At 38.5% G+C, this 21,477-nt stretch overlaps 2 long non-coding RNA genes across 6 annotated transcripts; both read right to left on the reverse strand.

Annotated features, from left to right (window-relative positions):
- Nucleotides 1–947: 947 nt before the first annotated feature.
- LOC131780156 (uncharacterized) lies at nucleotides 948–3,993 on the reverse strand. The gene is made up of 4 exons (XR_009339846.2): nucleotides 3,547–3,993; nucleotides 2,978–3,010; nucleotides 1,902–1,924; nucleotides 948–1,368 (listed from the first exon to the last, which is right to left on the reverse strand). It is a non-coding gene; the product is annotated as an uncharacterized lncRNA (long non-coding RNA).
- Nucleotides 3,994–5,128: 1,135 nt separating this feature from the next.
- On the reverse strand, nucleotides 5,129–12,191 carry LOC131780167 (uncharacterized). Of its 5 annotated transcripts, none has more exons than XR_010717813.1 (12): nucleotides 11,511–12,191; nucleotides 11,339–11,372; nucleotides 11,062–11,136; nucleotides 10,812–10,849; nucleotides 10,362–10,487; nucleotides 10,257–10,288; nucleotides 9,268–9,295; nucleotides 8,733–8,767; nucleotides 7,296–8,385; nucleotides 6,319–6,346; nucleotides 5,817–5,850; nucleotides 5,129–5,469 (listed from the first exon to the last, which is right to left on the reverse strand). It is a non-coding gene; the product is annotated as an uncharacterized lncRNA (long non-coding RNA). The 5 variants fall into 5 exon arrangements; XR_010717815.1 differs by lacking the exon at nucleotides 11,062–11,136 and having other exon boundaries at nucleotides 7,296–7,328; nucleotides 7,402–8,385; nucleotides 11,511–12,189; XR_010717812.1 differs by lacking the exon at nucleotides 11,062–11,136 and having other exon boundaries at nucleotides 11,511–12,189.
- Between the last annotated feature and the right edge of the window lie 9,286 nt (nucleotides 12,192–21,477).

Below are 21,477 nucleotides of genomic sequence, written 5' to 3' on the forward strand. Positions count from 1 at the left end.
TGTGACTCATGAAGGCGTAGTATATAACACTTCCAAATCTTGGTTTCCTATTAATCCCGATTTGCATGACATGTTCACCTCGGTGTGAAGAAAGGTGACCAGTTTTTCTCGCTACGATGTTCTTGTCGAATATGTGCGCACTTTGTTTTGTTCATGATAACATTCATATTTTATTTCTTTCCGTTTCTAGCGCACTTTTGAGTCGGGAAATAATTAAACTTTTATAGATCAGCGACTTCCGTGCAAGGCAAATACGTGTTCATATTAGGGCTATTTTGGGATTCCTAAAGTGCGTGCTTGTGTTTTTCATGTCATTACGTATAGGTCGCAAGTCGATAAACAAGAAATGTGCTAAAAAAGCATTTTGTGAAACGCTAGCGAAGCACTTTTGGGATGTTTGTTTTGAAATCCAATCTGCGCAGTTATTAGGAGGTTTGGCTCAAAAAAGGTGCTGTCAACACCAGGTTGGAAAACAAGTCATGAGAGCGCGCTCATGAGTTGAAGAGATGTCGATTCATCTTTATTTAAGACTATTTCCGGCCTGATGTGTCAAATTCGCGCAGCGCGCGATAATTTCTACAGTCGTTTATTCGAAATTTTCCATTTAGACTAACCTAACTTCGCGATTTCTGCCTCATCGGATGATTGCAAAGAGCTTTTTACTGAAGTTTCTATTCATCCATGTTCAAATTTTCAAAATGTAATCCCTTTAATTTATGATTTTCCCGCGGGGAACCCCAATTGAGACATTTTGCATTCTATGCCATCATCTTTAATGTCTTGGGCATGTAAGAGCCATTCATTTTTGCCTTAAAATTTCCCAACATTTCTCCTGAGCTAAATGCCTTGTTTATTATTGGAAAGGATTTTTTTATGAGGGTTTTTGAACTTGGGGTATCAGACTAGGAAGTACTGATTACATCAAATGAACATAAACACAGCTCAAGTCACTTTCTATGTCAAGTTTATTGCCTCTATCTCCTCTAAGTCCTCTACATTTTTGCGCCATCCACAAGCGAATTTGTAACTGAAGCATTACATCGCTTTCTTAACAAGTCAAATAAAACAGCGCTAAGCCAAAAAATGTAAAAAATCGCAGAGTACTTGAAAAAATCCGCAAATTCAATCGAAGTAACGAACTCAACCAAAAACTAAGCATTTCATGCACTGTACTCTTAAACCGAAAACTTTCTCAAACTTACAAAGATCAGTAACCTACAACCATTTACTTAATAAGAATAAAACAGTCTATCAAAGGTGTGCAACGTTTCCAAACTGTAGATAATTCCAGAAACTTGAGAATAAGGAACACATCAGTCCTTGTGAAGGGCTTCATTAGTTCTCTTCCAAAAAGCTCATCTTTGGAGTCTGAAAGGCAAGACAAGGTGATTAATATTCTGAAAGGTTTAATACTGCAGATTTCACGAATGTAATAAACCGGTGTCGATTATGTTTGAGGGTAGCTAGAATTATTTCTGAAGTCTTCGTCCATGCCAAGACAACTGCGCGCGAATGTTAATAGGCCATTTTACAGTTGTGTACTTAGTTGCCAAGCCTTTGATTTGGAGTGAGGCTGAAGGTGACCATGCTGTGATAGAGAACAATTTCTAGTTACCGTGATAACAAGGTAATTTACATTTGAAAAGCAGCAACGTTTGTATCATATCGAGGTAAACCTTAGCCTCACTTCCGTTCAAAGGCTTGGCAACCAAGTACGCAACTGTAAAATGGACTATTTTCACAGTGTGCATGAAGAGTTTAAACGATTCGGTTTTTCTTCAACTGAGGATCAACACTCAGAAATTGTCTAGTTTGCGAACAGTTCTCTCAAGTGAGTTGAAGTAAATCTAGCTCATTTCGGGAATCCGCGATTTTCGAAAAAAAAAAACGTATAAACATACCTTTCATTGACTGTTGCACCAACCTGAAATACAAAGGCAAAAAAGTCAGCTTGGGAGAAGTAAAAAATGCAACGAATCGATAACATACCTAAGTTCGGTATTTACTTTTGGCGCGACTTTTACTGCGACTTTGATTCGCTTGTGGCGCCTTACTTTTCTTTTGGATTTTGGTTTTCTTTTGAACAGCTCCTTCCGCTGGCTTCTTTTTTCTCCCAGTGTTCGTCTTCGCTCCTGCTCTGAGCATTCTTTCTATGGTATCACGAATAACCGTCACAGAGTTCTGTGGAGTCGTTGCGCGCCTTTGTTTCTTTTTGCTTCCAGTGTTGCCCGCTTGTGGTGCTTTACGTTTGTTTTGGATTTTTGTTTTCTTATGAACAGCTCCTTCCGCTGGTTTCTTTTTTCTCCCAGTATTCCTCTTCTTGTAACTCGCATCGCGAGTAGAATTACCGGTCGCTCCTGCTCGGGGCATTCTTTCTACAATGGTACCACAACTAACCGTCTCACGCTTTTCTATAGTTTTTTCGCGCGCTTTTTCGCCCCTGTGACTTTGATTGACATTTCAAAATTAATTGTTATGCACTTTTTCGCCTACAAATGTTTTTCTTCCGCAATGTCATTAACGCTGCCAAGCTCTTCGGCTACCTAACTTTTTTGTCATTTTACAACCAGTATCTTGCAATTTGGTGATTGATGATCAACTTTGCTGAAGTATTTCTAGCTCACATGGCGAGTTGCCGCTGATATTTTGCAATTGTTTTTGCTCAGTGACGTGGTTTTCAATTAAGTGATTTTCATTTTTGCTTAATCTTTAACTGCGCAACGGCTCTTCACTTCATTTCGACCTTTCAAACAAACCAACATAAGCTTACCAAATACTTAGCAGTTAGATATTTTTAGGACATAACGTATTCCGTTTGTTGAAATTTTTGTAATTTTGTTGCGCATTTATGAGCTTGACCTTAATAGTGCTGTCTTAGCCACGGGCAGGATCTTGTTAGTTGAGATAATGAGGATAGCATCGTAATATTAAACGATTCGCTTTCGATGTGGAAGAAATGAATACAAATGAAACTCACCTTGTTACAGTATAGCGCAGGACGCCCACCAGCCTGAAATAGAATTAAAACATGTCAAAATATAAGAAGAAAAATGACTTACAAACGATATAGCATGCTAATGATGGTTTACTTCGATCAGTTCTTGGCAACATTGCGCGACAGCGTTGTACCGCGGGCTGAGAATTGCGTATGCATCTTTGAAGAGCTCTGGCAGAGCTTTCGACTTGTTTTATGCATCTATAACTTGCGTCGCCGACAGCATTAGCTGTTGCTTTGGATCTTCCGGGCATTTTAGAGAGATGGGTTTATCTGATGGGGAGACAGTGGCTCGTCAACTCTTCCCTTCCTCTTGACAGCGCGAACGATCGATCACAATGATGCGTAAGCTAGGTTTCTTCTACCTCTTTTGTAATGTGTTTTAACATACGTGGCGCATTCTAAGACAGAGATCGTATCTACGATTACTTGCATTCAACAAACAGATTTTGCTGACCGAAGTTATTTCTAACCGTTCAAGGGGAACGTCAAAACAAATTAATTGAGTAGTAATATTACTGTGACATGTCATGCGAAAATTTGCGACAAACCTCGAATACGAACATTTCATACTGAGTGGCTAGAAGAAAAATAGAATACAGCCACCGTCCTTTGGCGAACACGGTCGTGGCGGAGACGGTGTTGGCGGATCTGGAGGGGGATTTGGTGTAGGTCTTCCCGACATAATCTTTGACGGCTCACGCGCAAATTGACTCACAGCGACCAGTTGAAGTAGACGCACAACTGAACTTGCGCTGACACCAGATCAGTGTTTGTATAGCGAGACGTACCGAAACTGAAGTATAACATGTCTCATCACGACAGCTGCCAAATTTAACCGCAGACATGGCTGAGCAAACTGCTTACCAAGCATGCTTACTAAGCATTGTGAAACAAAGTTTCTTTCCCAAATCATGCTTGGCTTGTCTGAAATATTATATTTCAACAGGTCAAAGGACGATTCTTGCGCTAAGTAAAATTTTCCAACATCTTCCCGCCTCGGTAATCATCGCTCAATCAATCAATCAGGCACTCGGAAACGGCTATTTTTGGATAACTGACGTGCGCGCATGTGGTTTCAAATCGTTTCTTAGAATTCGCATGTTGATAATTTGCTTACATTGCATTTGGCGAAATGCTAGCTTGGCGCTTTTCTTATTTCTTTTCTGATTTGCCTTAAATCGGTTTGTTTCAGGTCAAAAGGTAGCCGGCTATGTCTAAAGAATTGCACGATTAAGTAACATACGTTGGTAAATAATAAAGTCGATCTGCTTTTCTAGCTATAATGTAGAAGCCAAATACCAGCGCACTTTGTTTTGTTGATGATAGCATTAATATTTTCTACTCTCCGTTTCTGGCGACCTTTGGACGCAGGAAGTTATCAAAAGTGTTTGAAATTCACTCAGCAGGCATTTGAAAATACGCATTCACATTGGGGTTATTTTGGGATTACCAATAAGCACGCTTGTGGTCTTCATGTTGTTACTTGAAATCGCAAGTTGAATTGTGCTTACAAAGCATTTGGTGAAACGCTAGCGAAGCGCTTTCCAATGTTTGTTTTGAAATCCAATTTGCACAGTTATGGGGGGGGGGGGTGGTTCAGTAAAGGGGCTTTCGTCATCAGGAAGATTATCATGAGTTGAATTGTGCTTACAAAGCATTTGGTGAAACGCTAGCGAAGCGCTTTCCAATGTTTGTTTTGAAATCCAATTTGCGCAGTTATTGGGGGGTTTGGTTTAGTAAAGGTGCTTTCGTCATCAGGAAAATTATCATGAAAGCGTGCGTAAGGGTTGAAGAGATGTCAATTCATCTTTATTTTTAGACTATTTCCAGCCTCATGCTTGGCGCGCAATAATTTCCACAGTCGTTTAGTCGAAATTTACTATTTCGATTTACCAAATTTCGCGTTTACTGCTTCATCGATTGATTTCAATGATCTCATTATTCAAGTGTCTATTCACCCATGTTCAAATTTTCAGAATGTAGTCCCTTTAATTTATGATTTTGACGCGAGAAACCCTCTTTGAGACATTGGCATTTTATATCATCATTAAGAATGCCTTGGGAATTTAAGGGTCATTCAGTGTTGTTTTAAAATTACCCAAAATTTTCCCTCAGATTAATGTCACACAGTTCATGTTACTTTCTTTGTTTATTAACTCCATCACTGTTAGGTCTTCTACATCGGTTCCTGACGTGCGCCATGCACGAGCGAATTTATAACTCAAATTTTACATCGCTTTGTCATCAAACTCGGGTCAAATAAACAGCACTTAGCCGAAAATTTCCATAATATGTGAAAAAATTCTAAAAAACTCAATTTCTAACTCCTAATACGAGTAAAACATATTGTAGTCGATGCGCAACGTGTGCTAACTGTAATTAACTCCAGAATTTTTAACAGGGAGAAACACATCAGTACTCGTGACGAAGGGCTTCATTAGTTCTCTTCCAAATAGCGTGATCTTCGGGGTCTGAAAGGCAAGACAAGCAGATTAATATTCTGTAAGTTTAAGCACTACAGACTTTAATGTTATAAATCGTGTTGGTCAGGAAACGAGAATAGCTAGCATTATTTCTGAAGTCCTCGTCTATTGCAAGACAATTGCGTGCGAATGTATACTTTCACATTGTGCATGAAGCATTTTAACAATTATTTATTTTTCAACCGAGGATCAACACTAGCAAATTCCCTAATCTGCTGACAATTCTTTAAAGCGAGTTGAAATGTATCTAGCTTGATGCGCAAATTACAAGACAGGTAAAGACAAGAATTTCAGAGCGATTTTATGTCAATTTAGTATGAATATAAAAAATTTACCTTTTACAGCAGTACACAGTCGTCGTCATATAGTCTGAAACATAGACGCAAAAGATGTTAGCGATCGAAAGACAAATGCTGAAATGACGCAGTAATAAAACAGACATTTAGTTATTTTTCCCGTTTTTCGACGCAACGTTCGAACATTTCTGTTTAGAGTTTCTGCTTTTGAGCATTTTTTCTCCTGGCTGTTGTCGCCAAGTTTCTTGCATCGCTCTAACGAAGAGTTCTCCTTCTGTCGCTCTGACGAAGGGTTAAAGCTCGAAACGTCAGCCCTCTTACTCTTTACGGTGGCCAATTTACGTTATCAACTCAGTTTATAACACTAAATTACCCTGTTATACTCTCTAACTAACGCAACACCACAGTTTCATTAGAAATACATATCCTTTACTCATTTGGTTTCTTGTAGCGTATATCATGTGTGTTGTTAAATATCAGGAGAAGGCGTAAGACTAAGCCATCTTTTGCGGCAGTAGCATATAAACTAACTCAAGCTTACCTTTATGGTCACAAGATTACGCATGAACCTGAAAAAGCCAAAGAAAGAAAGTAAGTTTCTCAAAAGCGAAAGCGAATACGTTTTACTGTCGAGACTTACACCATCCTTTGTCTCTGCTTGTGTTTCCTGTGGGTCCTGCCTTCATGACAAATCCTATGTCTTCGTTCAAGTTTCCTGTCGATTCTGACTTTTCAGGCATACCTAGAACTCTCTATGTACTTTCGATGCTAACACGACCGATTTCGCCTCGACAACTCGTGCCAATCTAGCGTGCACCAGTTTTTTATGACGTCTGTGGGCGGATTATGTCCACCGTTGTGTCATCTTCTGATTGGCTCTCAGATTTGCTGAATAGGCACTTCCTCATATTTACGCGAACAACAAACATTAAGATCTACGGCTGTTGCATTTTGTAATGAACCATTTTTACAGTACGTGTATATGGTTTTCACTCATGCTTTTAGGTTTTTGCAACGAATTCCTCAAGCTTGGTTTCTCTCAAGACTATTTTTGTATGAATCACGCGCCTGAATCGGCCATATTATACAAACGATAAACGAACTCGGAATCGTCGACCTGATTTTTCAAAGAAAAAAAAAACGCGCTCTCATGTAGAACAAGTATGGTTACATGATTTAAGAAATGTAGAATGATAAAGCTTAGTAAATGTAGGACACTAGCTTTGCGCACTCTTTTGAATTAATAAATTGGTTTTACTACGAAAGATTACGATGGGAAAACGCAAACAATTTCCACAAAATTTGCGCGTATGTTTGACGATAGTGTAGTAGGCTCTTAACTTGATAGAGAACAGATAATTTTCATCGAATTGAAGACGACAATTTAATTGAGTTTGCCTAAAAATTGGAAATTTTACTCAAAACACTCCAAAGTCACTTGGGAACAAGTTCTACTGCGGGAATCATTCATATTAAAGCTTCTTGCGTTTAACAGCTTTAAGAACACAAAATTCTTACCTCATCTCTTGTGTTAGAGAATCGTGCCACACGCTGAAAAAGAATTTAGAAAAAATACATTAGAGGATTCAAGTTGAAAGCACGATGCAACGACAAGAGTACTTACGGGAGCAGCAACAACAGCAATCTCTATCATGAGGAGATCCCCCCGTTCAATAATCCGCGTCACAAGTCGTATTCCCACATGCTCCAGACGTACCGCAAGGCATATTTCATACTAAGTTTTTAAGTCTCTGGGAAGTAGAAGGTTAACGCACAATTTTACTTTGAATGACTCTTCTGCGTTTATATGCCCAACGCAGCCAAACGATAAGGGTTGTCAATAACTGTAAATAATTGACAGTTTCATTGTGGAAGCGTTCATCATGATGTGGTAAAAATTGTGCTTATTAAGGCATTTTGAGACAAAGTTCCTTTGCGCATTTATTTTTAGCCTTCTCAGAATTAGTTTTTCATCATAAATTGGCGTAAATTGGTTTAAAAATGATTAAAAGCTTAGGCGCTGATGCGCAATTTAAGTAAGTCGAACGAACTGCATAGTTGCGCTTCATCCGCTTGAAATGAAAAAGTCGTCCACCTTTCAACGTCATTGCAAGAAGCAGCGTTCGCGAGATCCTGAAAAAAAGAAACAGACAGATTTATGTCACACAGCTCATGTTACTTTCTTCGTGATGTTTATTGACTCCATCTCTGTTAGGTCTTTTACATCCGTTCCTGACGCGCACCATACACGCGCAAATTGATAACTTAAATGTTTCATCCTTTCTCATCGAACTCAGTAAATAAACACCATCAAATAGTCAAATAAACACCACCAAACCGAAAAGTTACATAGTAAAAAAATCCTTATCGTGAATTGATAGAACTAACAAGCTCATCTTAAAACCAGCTATTTCGTGCACTACACCCCTTAACCGAAAACTCAAAAGATTAGTAATCTAAATTATCTCCCTAATACGAGTAAAACAGTCTGTGGTAGTTGCGCAACGTGTCCAAACTGTAATTAACTCCAGAACTTTATAAGGGAGAAACACATCAGTCCTCTTGACGAAGGGCTTCATTCTCTTCCAAATAGCGTGATCTTTGGGGTCTGAAAGGCAAGACAAACAGATTAATATTCTGTAAGGTTTAGTACTACAGGCCTTAATGTAATATATTGTGTTAGTTAGGATACGAGAATAGCTAGAATCATTTCTGAAGTCTTCGTCTAATGCTAGACAATTGCGTGCGAATGTTTATTTTCACACTTTGCATGAAGCATTTAAACAATTCTCGTTCTTTCAACCGAGGATCAAGACTAACAAATTCTCTAGTTTGCTGAAAATTCTTTCAAGTGAGTTGAAGTGTATCTTGCTTGATGAGCAAATTACAAGAAAAGTGTAGACAAGAATATAAGAGCGATTTTATGTCAATTTTGCAAGAGTGTAAAAAATTTACCTTTTACAGCAGTACACAGTCGTCGCTTTCACATTCTGAAAAAAAGACGCGCGAAAAGTTAGCGATCGAAAGGCAAATGCTAAAATAACTTAGTCACGAAACAGAGTCCTTATTTACATTTGGTTGTTTTTCCCAATTTTCGACTCACCGTTCGGACATTTCTGTTTGGATTTTTCTGCTTTTGGACATTTTTTCTCCTGGCTGTTGTCGCCTAGTTTCTTGCATCGCTCTTACGAGAAGCTCTTCCTCGATTGCTCAAACGAACAGCTCTTCTATCGCTCTGACGAAGGACTAACGCTCAAAACGTCAGCCTTTTAACTCCTTACGGAGGCCAATTTACGTTATCAACTCAGTTTATAACACTAAATTACCCTGTTAAACTCTCCCACCGACGTAGCACAACAGTTTCTTTTGAAAATCATATCCTTTTTTCATTTTCTAATAACATGTATCAAGTGTTATCTCAAATATCAGGAGAATGCGCGAAAGTAAGCTATTGTGTGCGGCAGTAGCATATAAACTAAGACAGGCTTACCTTTTTTGTTACAAGATTGTGCACCAACCTGAAAAAGCCAAAAAAAGACAGTAAGTTTTTCGAAAGCGAAACCAAACTTATACGTTGTACTGACGAGACTCACTAAACCAACTGTCGTTGTCACTGTCAGGTTTTCTAATGTCTTTGTCTTTGGTCGTGTTTCCTGTTGTTCCTGAACTTCCAGGCATATCTAAAATTTTATATGTGCTCTAGATGCTAACACAACCGACTCAAGATCTCATGCCCAGTTATCTCTTAAATGTGGCAATGCTATTTGCGCGCCCTAGTTTATTATATGATGTCATTCTGGGCGGATGTTTTCACTGTTGTGTCATCTTCTTATTGGCGGCTCTCAGATTTTGCTGAATAATTCATGTCTCATACTTCAGCGAACAACAAAAAATAAAATCTAGGGCTGTTGCTTTCTGTAATGAACAGTACATGTACATGGTTTTCAGACATGCTTTTAGGTTTTTACAAAGAATTCCTCAAGCTTAGTTTCTTTCAAGACTACATCTGTATGAATCACGCGCCTGAATCCGCCATATTGTACAAACGATAAACGTGTGCCGAATAGTCGACGTGATTTCTCATTAAAAAAAAAAAAAACGGCGCGCTTTCATGAAGAACAAGACTGGTTACATGATTTAAGAAATGTAGAATAATAAAGCTTACTGAATGTAGGACACTAGCTTTGCGCACTCTTTTAAATTATTCAATTCGTCTAACTACAAAGGATTACGAAGAGAAAACGCATACAATTTCCACAAAATTTACGCGTACGTTTGACGATAGAATAACAAGCTCTCTGAAATTGATAGGGAACAGATATTTTGCATCGATTGAAGACGAGAATTTAACTAAGTTTTCCTAACATTCGAAATTATACTCAAAACACCCTAAGGTCACTTGGGAACAAGTTCTGCTGTGGGAATCATTCACATCAAAGCTTCTTGCGTTTCACAGCTTTAAGAACACAAAATTCTTACCTCAACTCTGTGTCAGAGAATTGTGCAACACGCTGAAAAAGAATATAGAAAAAATACATTAGAAGATTCAAGTCGAAAGCGTGATGCAACGATAAGATTACTTACAGGAACAGCTACAACAGTGATCTCTGTTTTGATAATGTCCCTCTGTAGGATACCCCGCGTCAGAAGTTGGATATCCACTTGCTCCAGAAGTACCGTAAGGCATATTTGATACTAAGTTTTAAGCCTCTAGGAAGTGAAAGGTTAACGCACAACTTTACTTCGAATGACTCTCTTCTGCGTTTATATGCGCGACGCATCTGTAAATGATTGACAGCTTTATTGTGAGAACTTTTCCCTTGGCGTGGCAAAAAAAAGTGCTTACTAAAGCATGTTGAGACAAAGTTCCTTTGCGCAATAATTTTCAGCCTTCTCCGAATGAGTTTTTCATCGTTAATTGACGTAAATTGGTTTGGAAATGATCAAAAGCTTGTGCGCTGATGCGCAATTTATGTAAGTCGAACGAATTGCATCATTGCATTTCGTAAACTTGAAATATAAAAATGCGTTTACCTTTTAACGTCATTGTACGACGCAGTATTTGCGAATTCCTGTGAAAAGAAATGGAAAGTCTTAACCATTTCCAAGAATCAAGACAGTTTGCTTGGTTTAATGCATGATCCTGCCTGGCGCTAGATATCAAAACTTATTGAACACAAACAACGTATCGCCGACGTGTAACGCATCGCGTCAAAACCGAGAGAGAAAAGCGACCCCTTAACGAATGAAATAATCAAGAATCTATGAAAATATCTACATCTACCTTTTCGTGGCTGTGGTTCAGGTTTCCGCGGAATTGGAGGGTCATCGGGGCAATTTGGAGTCGGTCCCCCTTTTCCTGACATAGATTCGTTTGTTAAAAGTTCCGTTCCGCACTTTGTTATCGTAACGCTTATTTTAATTCTAGCCCAACTAGACTTAAGAATTTGAAAGCGAATTAAAAATTTACGTGTTATTCCACACGAGGGAAATTACGTTCAGTTCGGTTGATTGACAGATCACAAAATGTGCTGATTGGATAAAAAAGACGCGTTTCTTACCATGGAACTGGAGATTTTGGTGCACTGAAATCCCCTAATGAAAAGAAAATTTTAAAAAATACCTCAATGATATGCATGGACATGCATGGATTCTGACGACGCACCTAGTCACAACCGTAGTTGTCTTTCATGGAAAGTTGTGCATACGATTAAAAAAATTGATTCCACTTACCTTGGTTTCACTGCAGAAAAACGCAAAACACGTTTGGAGTATGTCGATGTTTTTGAGCTACGTGTTCACGATCTTTGTGGTTTTCACGGCATGTGTCGATTTCAAGGGCGGAACATGGTGTAGTTCGGTTGCCACGCAATCGATCGTGGGACTTACCCCTGTGATCTATGTTCAAAATACTTTAGACGCAAAATTTAGAATCTCTCCATCACTGATTCTTGTAACAACCATAAGAACGCACTGTTAAAAGACGGTGAAAATTGCGCAGGGGTCATGTTGTCTCCGTTTACCGAGCTTCGTGCGTCGCTTGTGGCGGGTTTAGAATCGTAGCACGGAAATTAAAGTAAACTGCTGTGTGGTCACTTTCTTCTCTTTCTGTGATTTGACGCATTATTTGTTTCTGAACACGCACCCGTCAACCTTCAGCTGGCCTTCTACACGTGCCAAGCGCCAATGAATTCCCCCAGGATGATACAGCTGATTTGTTGTGGCGGGTTTTTACTTTCGCAACGTAAGCACGTTTCCTTTTCCAAAAAAACCCGCCAACAAAGCAGTTTCGAGATGATTAATGCGTCAAATATGTGCTTGGAAAGCATTTTCAAAGATGCTGTTGATGCATTTTCTATTCTTGGTTGATTAGCTGTCGCTCAGATGGTGCCACTTCGGCGCGGAATTCTATTAGAGTCGACGTGGTGAATGATTTTGTTTGGTTAATCCTCGTTGTTTTGTTAACTTAGCATTATCTCATGACGACCTTGGCCAAAACCGTTCCCTTTTTTGGTAATGTAAACGCCATGGCACCAGCTTCCATTGTCATCGTAATCAAGATTGTTGACTTCGTCTGTCATTCAAAATGCTTGCGGAAAACCTAAATTATTTTCAATACAGAAACCCCTTTGTTCAGGTTGTCTAAATTGATAGCTTTCAGTTTCTTGCACGTAGGGTTTTTTCCGGCCAGGTGGAGTGGCTGTCTCCCATTGGTAGATATTTTAGATCGCGAGTTATATGCTTCGTAAGCACTTTCATTTAATTGTGAGACCCACGTGGGGCCTAACCTGATTGGTCGAAAGTTTCAGGTAAAAAAATTTCCCTTCACACACGAGTGTGTCAGGTATTTTTCCCTGCTCAAGCGTTTGCATCAAAACATTTCACCGCCTCGGTATCGCCAGTCTCTATCGATTTTCATCAAACGAAATGGACCCCAAAGTTGCGAAGCTGTTGGAGGGGAAATCAGATGAGGACAGAATTAAAGCCATTGCCTTTTCATTCGGTTGCCTTTTGACAAGGCCTACGGCTAATTCGCCACCTGATGCACCCATGAAAGGTAAGAATCTGAAGTTGCGGTCGTTGCACAGAACGATTTTCGAATTGATACTAAGTTGATGTACGATTCCTTCACAGATGAACGGAGAGCGAAGGAGAAGTCGAGAAGCGAACCGAAATATTCCTTTGAGGAACTGAGCGACGAAGAAGATAGTTCAGGTACTTACTGAAAATTTTATTCATTTTATTTATCTGTTGTTGAATTCATTTGTAAGACGGAGAGCGACTAAGAGTGATTGCGCTCTCGAAACTTCTGAGCTTACTCGCGGATTTCGTATCGCGATGTCGTTTCGTGTGCAGCGCAAGATATTTATTTGGTTTAATCTGTTTTTCAGAATGATGAATAAGCGACGAGTGTTCACCCAGGGAGATCAGGTTTTTCTGTGATGATTTATTCTGTACCTCAAGCCAACAAGGAATTGAGCTCGCTCATGAATGATTTTCCATTCGGGGAGCACAGCAGATGCAAGTAATTCCGTCAAAAGTAAAATATCACGCAACAAGCTCAGGCTGTAATGGATCGTCAAGTTTGTTCGTCTCTGTTTCTAAGTTAAATAATTCATGAAACTACGGATTGTAAAGTTTTTTCATCGACCAACTTTCTTTATGATCAACTCTGTTAGATTTTTAATTGCGGCCGATACTTATTTCGAAATAACAACTGACATTAGCTTAACCTGATGTTGTTGCTATATTTGTGTTTCCGCAGATTAAATGTTTGTCGAAACATGCCGAAACTGAAATATTGTTTCCATTTACGTTTTCGGTAGAATAATATGCTTACGACTTAAATTTGAACCTTTCTAATTTGCAGTTATGTTGAGACAGCCACCCGGCTTGAACTTTGAAAACTGCATATTTCTGATATTAGAACGAATTAACAGGATGTATTAATTAATCCGTGTTGTTGGCTGTTTTGTGAAGCCATTTCCAGAACTAGTAAATAAAAAAATTCACTCATGACACCTCCTTGTTATTAACGTTTTATTCGTTTATTTGTCTTTAATTACATTCAGAAGGATTTTGTCATGCGTTTAGTGAAGTTGCTATTCCTACCCAAGCGAGAAATCTTTTAATATTTGCCTTGTTTTTGTAAATATATATTTCAGGCAAGGGTACGCACCGAAATATTTTTTTTGTAAACAACTTATTCTTTCACCCTTAAGCGAAATACCCTTTTTCTCTTGCTCGCACCTAGAAATCTTTATTGCAATGCTACAGTGTTTTTTGTTTTACAATTAAAACGTTCTCCTTTAAATAAAAAACATATGCTAATCAGGTAAATGAGTTGTGAATATTATGACAAAAGGTTCTTTCAAAAGTCGATCGAAACCGCGTTTCGAACTTGAAAAATCTCGATAGTGACATCCTGAAATGTTTTAGTTTTTTGCCCCTAAAATTTGCCTCTATCTTCAGAAGTAAATTAGATATTATTTTTCTTAGAAAATTGTGTTGTAGCTTTTTATATGATTTAGCATTCGAATCCCTTCAAAATCGAAAATTACGATTGTTCACCTTTAGATTCCCCCTCTTTAAAGAAATTGCTTACAAAGCAAAACTTGTTTCGGCAAATTCGCCTATGACAATGGACATGTCGTACGTTATGGCATTTTTCCACGAATAATTTAGCAGGTTGTGTTTATACTTATTGTCACATCAGCTTCTGGGATTTTCCCTAAATCGTGAACACTTCAATTTGATCAAAATATGCCACGTAAAATAATAAACGGAGAAAGGTTCTTAAGCGGCATTTAACCTCCATTGAAGAGCAAAAAATGCAAGGCGTTCGAAGCAGTGTTTGAGGGGAGCTTGGGGTCTACAATTTGTGTCTACAATTTGTTTGCAATTATCGGCGAGTTGTGTCCAGAACTTACGATCTGAACCAGTTTTCTCGTCTATATTTGACGAAAGAAGTAACCGAAACATTTTACTTTCTAACGCCGAAATCCAGAAACGAGATCCGAGGAGTTTCGTTACATTGAATTGAAATCTGACAATGATGACATACCGGGTTTTTTGCCTTGTAACGCAATTACTCTGTTGATCCAACGCAAATCCGAAGTAAGGTGATCTGTTTAAATTTACATTTTCTTTCCATTAAATGTAGATTCGTACAATTGTTCGCCCACTTCGGGGGAATTTTAAGATTATTTTCTGCTTTTCTCGCACCAAGGTGATTAAAATATATTCTGCCCACGCGATTATTCGGGGGAAAGAAAATTATAAGTTTAAACGGAAGTTCAAGAGGATATTAGGTAGGCAGACAAAATAGCGAAAATATCTCACGGGTTCTAAATGTAGGGGAAAATTTTTTCTTGTAAGAACCCGATAAAAGTTTATTGCTTTCGATTTCTCGAACTCTCTGTAGGGATTGTTTTGATAAAAGGATTAAATCGTGGTCTGTAAGGTTGTAAATAAATCTTGTTTTAAATTTTATGCAAATAGCCAGCGTCACAAAAGCCTCGAGTGAGCGTGACGTTTCCGAATGTAAACAATATTGGACACAATGCGCGGAGACTGGGATCAAACTTCAGGGATTTTTGGCCATATATTGAAAATTCTCATTCCTTTCCTTCGTTGTAAACTAAGCATGCTCTTGAAAAATAAGCAATTATTGAAAACGAAAAAAGAGTTGAACAATTTCTTCTTTTCATTTGAGTACTTTTGAAAAGGAATGCCGAGAAAAACATAATAAATTTTCTAATACTATACGGCCGTTTACATGCACCCGAATCTTGAAATGAGCCTCGAAGCAGAACGAAATAAGTTAGCCTCCTCAACAATATAAAGTAGCATATCTCTGTTACATTAATTTTATATTTGTGGTTGTTGTGTCTAGCGCATACTCAAAAAAAATTTGATGTTATCTCGATGGGGATAGGTACAAATATGTCATAAGCACCAACGTACAAGTCGTTAGGTGGAGAAATGTCTCTAGAGGCTCAATCGGTTCGTTGCAGAGGCCAGTAAATATGACATCTATGTTTCAAAATATTTTTATCAAGCGTCCTAGAAATGTTTCGTAACTATAACAACGTTAAATTCATTAAAATAATAAATAAAATAATTAGCTATAAATTTAATTGATCGATTTAATTTAATAGTTAAAACCTGCGATAAAAGTCCCTCTAAAACATGGTAAAAAATTGGAAAAAAGCTGTTTTTACGTTTCGCAGGGAGTGGATGGGATTTAGTAAATAATAACTAAAAACAGTAGTGAAGAGGAGAACGAAAATGAATGATTTCATCCTTCATCTTTCAAGAGTGACCAAGACATAATTTCTCCTTACTATATCGATACAATATCATGCAGACAAGTGATGAGAATAAAGAAAAATATCAATTATGGGATTACTAATTGATCTGATACCAAATTCTCCAATCTAACATCATGAGAATCAGTTGGCAGACAGTAAGGAGAATTACTGATGAGATCTTGGGAGTTAAAGGGTTAAAATATCCTCTGCTACAGTGAGTTCTGTGAGGATGGAGTGAGCCTTTATGGACGACAGTCTTTAGACATTAACATGCGTTTTCTCCACACTGTTCTCCTTACATTTTTTAAGGTGCCGACAAGGAGAATTTGAGTTACAATCAACAGCTTCTTTTATTGGTGATCATTTTCTTGATTCTCATGGTCTTAATGTGTAAATCTGAGATACTATTGTGAGGAGAAAATAGATGCTAATCACCCCAAGGAGTAAAGAAGTTAAGGAAGGCAGCAAAAGTCTAGTACTGAGGTAGAAAACGAAAGTGGCCCTCTTTGAGAGGAGTTGTGATCTGATTTGAAAGAAGTAAATAAAAATTTGTAGAAATAAATACACAAATAAGTAGTTAAAAGATTAATCGATGGTAAAATAAAGAGACAAGGAGCTAAATAAACAATTTTTAATCTTTTTATTTATTTTTTTTATTGATAAATAAATGAATTGATGAATAATTGCCCCAAATGGTACCTCTTACCCTCTCTTGCCCCACCATAGACAAATCTGAAAATAGCTTTAGAAATCAAATTATTTTGTAATACTCCTCAAGTTATCTTGTAATATCCCCCAAGTTATTTTTTAATACTCCCCAAGTTATCTTTCCATATCCCCTCAAGGTATTTTGTAATACTCCCCCAAGTTATCCTGTAATACCCCCCTAAGTTGTCTTGTAATACTCTCCCCCAAGTTATCTTGTAATATCCCCCCCAAGTTATCTTTATACCCCCTCCCCAAATTATCTTGTAATACTCCAAAATTTATCCTGTAATATCCCCCAAGTTATCTTGTAATACCCCCAAGTCATTTTGTAATATACCCCAAGTTATCTTGTAAACCCCCCCCCCAAGTTTTCCTGTAATACCCCCCAAGTCATCTTGTAATACCCCCCCAAGTCATCTTGTAATACCCCCCAAGTCATCTTTTAATACCACCCAAGTTGTTGTTATCTTGTGATACGCTCCAAGTTATCTTTTATTTCCCTCCCCCCCCCCTGTCGCAACACTACAGTCTCTTTAGAAAATTACCCTGCTAATTCTGGAGCAGTTTGTCGTTGTTTAAGAACTAAGAATTCCCCCAGGAATCTAAAACGACGTTAAAGGAACGATTGTCTAAATAGACCTGAGCCCAGTTGTACGAGGGTGGATTAGCCTACCTGTGGTCGCGCCCTTCCCTCCAAAGGCTAAACGTAGGCTAAGGGCGGTCAACGCTATCTAACGGATAAATCGTTGTCCAGTGGATAAGTAATACCAACAAATACTAAGCCATCCACTAGATACAGATTTATTCAGTGGATAGCGTCTTCCAAACTTTGAACAACTGGAGCCTGGACGACAGGGATTCAAGTGAAGTCAAGCGGGCCCAGTGAAGCTCAGTTAGGTCTCTGATCATACCAATAGGGGAATAACATGACTTTTTGAGGGAATATTGTTTATTTGCGCCCGCGTAGACTCAAAAAGTAATGTCATTATCATTATTATCAATAAACAAGGCCAAATGATATCAAGAATGCGAGTTTTAATAATACAAGCTAAGTGAATGACTAATTCAAAGTCACTTCAAATCATCATGTAAGTGTTGATTGAACAAGCTATTAAAGAATCAACTCAGTCCAGTGAACTTATTGAAAATTACCGTTCAAAACCGGAGTTTCGCAAATGAATGGTTTTCCCGCGTCAACACTAGGCTTACTCTAATTGGTTAAAATCCATCGGATGATGAAGCAAGAACCAATCAGCTGTAGGGCTGATAATGCATTAGCAGCCCGCTGTCAGTCTTTTGCGGCCCGCTGAGCGTGTGTTTTGAAGAGGCCGATTTTCTATTTGGCCGCGTATATTGATAATAATGGTCGATTATCAAAATCGGACGACCGCGAAGCGGGAGTCTGATTTGTTAATAAAGAGAGCGATTAATAATGGTAATTGAACTAAATGGAGTGCAATTTGGGCTGAAATCATACAAGTGGTTTCAAAATCGAACGAGCGCGCAGCGCAAGTTCGATTTGAAATCACAAGTATTATTTCAGCCCAAAATTGCACAACATGAGGTTCAATTACCACTTTATTACATCCATTTTTAAATCGCCCAAATACAGGACTTGGTCAGTTCAAATATTTCATTGATGCAGTACTGAGCTGGTTTGAAATTAAATTCACTCATTTTTTGTGGGGAAAAATAAGAGTTTTGAAAACAAAAGTTGCAAAATTTACCACATGATTCTCTTTGTCTTTCATTTTCCTGCAATTTGATTTTTTACTTTAAACAAGCCTTTAAATCTGATTGGTTGTTTTGTTTTTAGTGTAGCCTCCTCATTGGCTGAGAAAAAGATGCGATTTAAAGCAAAAATGGTGCGATTCGTGAATAAATCACACCAACTAGAGCCAATCAGATTACAGGGGCCACCAGTGGTTTCAAAATGGATGTAATAAGTGACACAATTAGACACCACAAAAGCCTGTTATTAATTAATCGTCGCTTTGATAGACAAACTCCTTTTGAAAAAAAAGCATCTTTAATCATATATTATTACAAGCTCAAAATTTAACAACCCTTTTTTTTCTACTTTCTCGCACGGTGCTCTTGTCATTTTTTGGATTAGCAGTTTACAGGACTAATTTCTCACGCGATGCATTCGACATTTCTGTATTAGCAGTATACAGGACGCGTATCTCGTATGAAAGCCCTTGTAATGTTCATAGCTCATTGATATAATCCGTAGGTCTGAAACTCGATTCATCATGGGAACTTAGAAGTGTTTTTCTGCTTGCCATGCACGTGACAAGACGAAAAAATATAACATAACTGTTAACCTCCTCCCACCAGAAAAGGGACCCAATAATTTATGAAGCAGCGCGCGCAAATGATGCTTACTTTCCAGTTACGCACGTATGACAAATCAATTGTCCCATTAGAGTGCATTTCGATTGAGCGTTACACAAGGTGATTAGAACAGCCAATCAAGGGAAAGGAAAATATCACAAGAAGCCTTTTACAACTTAAAGTAAAAACAAGCAAACTTCCTAAAGCGCGGGAAAACGCGAGTCACTAAATCGTGTTTTTTAGTAGCTTTGAATCTGATTGGTCGAGAAAGTGACGCGAGTTTTCTGAACCAATCACGCAGCATAGTGCACCAACACCACAGAAATCCCGGATTGCTCTTGAAACCCAACTATAAAAATTACTCTTGTGTTCAAATCGGGCAACTGATGACCACTCATTTTGGAAAGATTTATCATGGTTTTAGATTAGTAAGGTAATTACTCTTGAGTTATCAGTTAGATACCGCCACCGTTTTAAGATATAAGCAACAACAACGACGACTATATGATGTGAAGGGGGGGGGGGGGAGAGGGGGAAAGAGCGCAGAAGAATATGTGGCGGGTACAACAGGCAGGAGGTTCCCCCCCACCCCTCCTCCTATAATAGGCTGTATAAGTACAATCAATAATTATTTCTCCGTCATGGGCAAGAAATAAGCGTTTGATGAAAGAAGTACGTTCAGGCACGGCATTCGTGGAAAGGAGCTTTAGTTAGGTTTGTGCTTTAGTATAGTTTTTATAGTATCTTATCCATTGAATGCATGTTTATATATTTGAGTGTTCTTATGGCTTATGAATTTTCCGTGGTTAAATAAAGATTATCTATCTATCTATCTATCTATCTATCTATCTATCTATCTATCTATCTATCTAAATAGTTATAGTTCTCACTAGAGCTGCCCCCGCCCTACAGTACCATTTTCTTTTTTTTTTTTGAGTTGGGCTTGTTGTTTACAGTTGTGTAGTTATGACCATTTGCGGGAAAAACGTTGATACCTTGCGGCCGTGCAAGCGATCAAATCGAGATTTTTTTTTGGTTACGATCAACCGAAAACACCTACATTCTCTCTTCTCCAGTCTTCCTCTATACTAGGACAAATCTCGTGTCAAAGACGCCGATCCTAAAAGTCCTCGCGCGCGTGTCTTTTTACTGGCAGCCCATGACCATTTGCGGGAAAAACGTTGATACCTTGCGGCCGTGCAAGCGATCAAATCGAGATTTTTTTCTGGTTATGATCTACCGAAAATACCCACATTCCCTCTTCTCGAGTCTTCCTCTATATTACGCGGGGAGTCCTAAGGTGCCTCCGGTGCAGGGTTTTTGGCCCTCTGGGACCAAAAACCCTGCGGGGGCAATAATAAATCCTCTTTTGCGGATTCTCCCCCAGTAGAAATCATATGCGGAGTTTTATTCGCTTTCCACCATTAACAATGAGGCAACTCGCGAGGTATCTGAAACATAATTTCTGGGAGAACAGGTTCTGCCTTAGATCTAAAATAACTGTAGAGGGACGTGTAACCTTTGAATAACAAAATAGCAAAATCATAAGAACACATAGTGAAAAAAAGGAGAGGCTCATGGGTAAGACCCTGAGATTTCTCTCTCAAAAAACGTAACCTTTTCGGAGACGTTCTCATGAAGGGTAACCTCGACCTGATATTCGGAGTCAAACTAATATAACGATGAAAGTGCAGAAGATTGGTTCAAGCTGTCAATAAAATGACTTCTAAAAATAGATTCAGTGAAATTGGCGTATATCAGTGAAAGCCTTTATTATCACACTTTTCCCCATCTTCTCTCTGTAACCCGGCGGTCAAACGCACTGAGGCTTACGCAAATGACTCCATTTTTGCTAGCTGCGCTCGAATTTTCCGTGCAAAGTAAGGGAAGGTTTAAGAAAAAACCCGCTGTTACGCAAAAATTACGAAAAAAAAATTGAAACGTTCACAGAAATCTGTGAAAGGAGATAGGGAAGGGAATGGAAATCTTGAGACTTTTCCAACACAAAGTCTATTTATCGAAAATCTAAAGGTATTCTCATGGCTTTTTGTGGTTGTTCATAGCTCCGGCGGGGAAATTGATTTTGACAATATGAAAGCACTCTTTTACGCTGTATCTTTAACGTTTCAGCTTTGACAAATGCGCAGACGTTTGAGGACTGTGCTTAATTTGCGTAGACGTTTGAGCGCTGTGTTTAATTGGCACAGAGGTTTGAGTGTTGTGTTTAATTTGCGTAGACGTTTGAATGCTGTGTTTCGTTTGAGGGAGTTCTTGGCCTCTTTGCGGGTTCGCCTCTTAGAGTTGTCTCTGAGCTCATTAACCGTTAAAATCCCATGAGTGAC

This window comes from Pocillopora verrucosa, chromosome 6, assembly GCF_036669915.1.
Source record: "Pocillopora verrucosa isolate sample1 chromosome 6, ASM3666991v2, whole genome shotgun sequence".
Classification (NCBI taxonomy): Eukaryota; Metazoa; Cnidaria; class Anthozoa; order Scleractinia; family Pocilloporidae; genus Pocillopora; species Pocillopora verrucosa.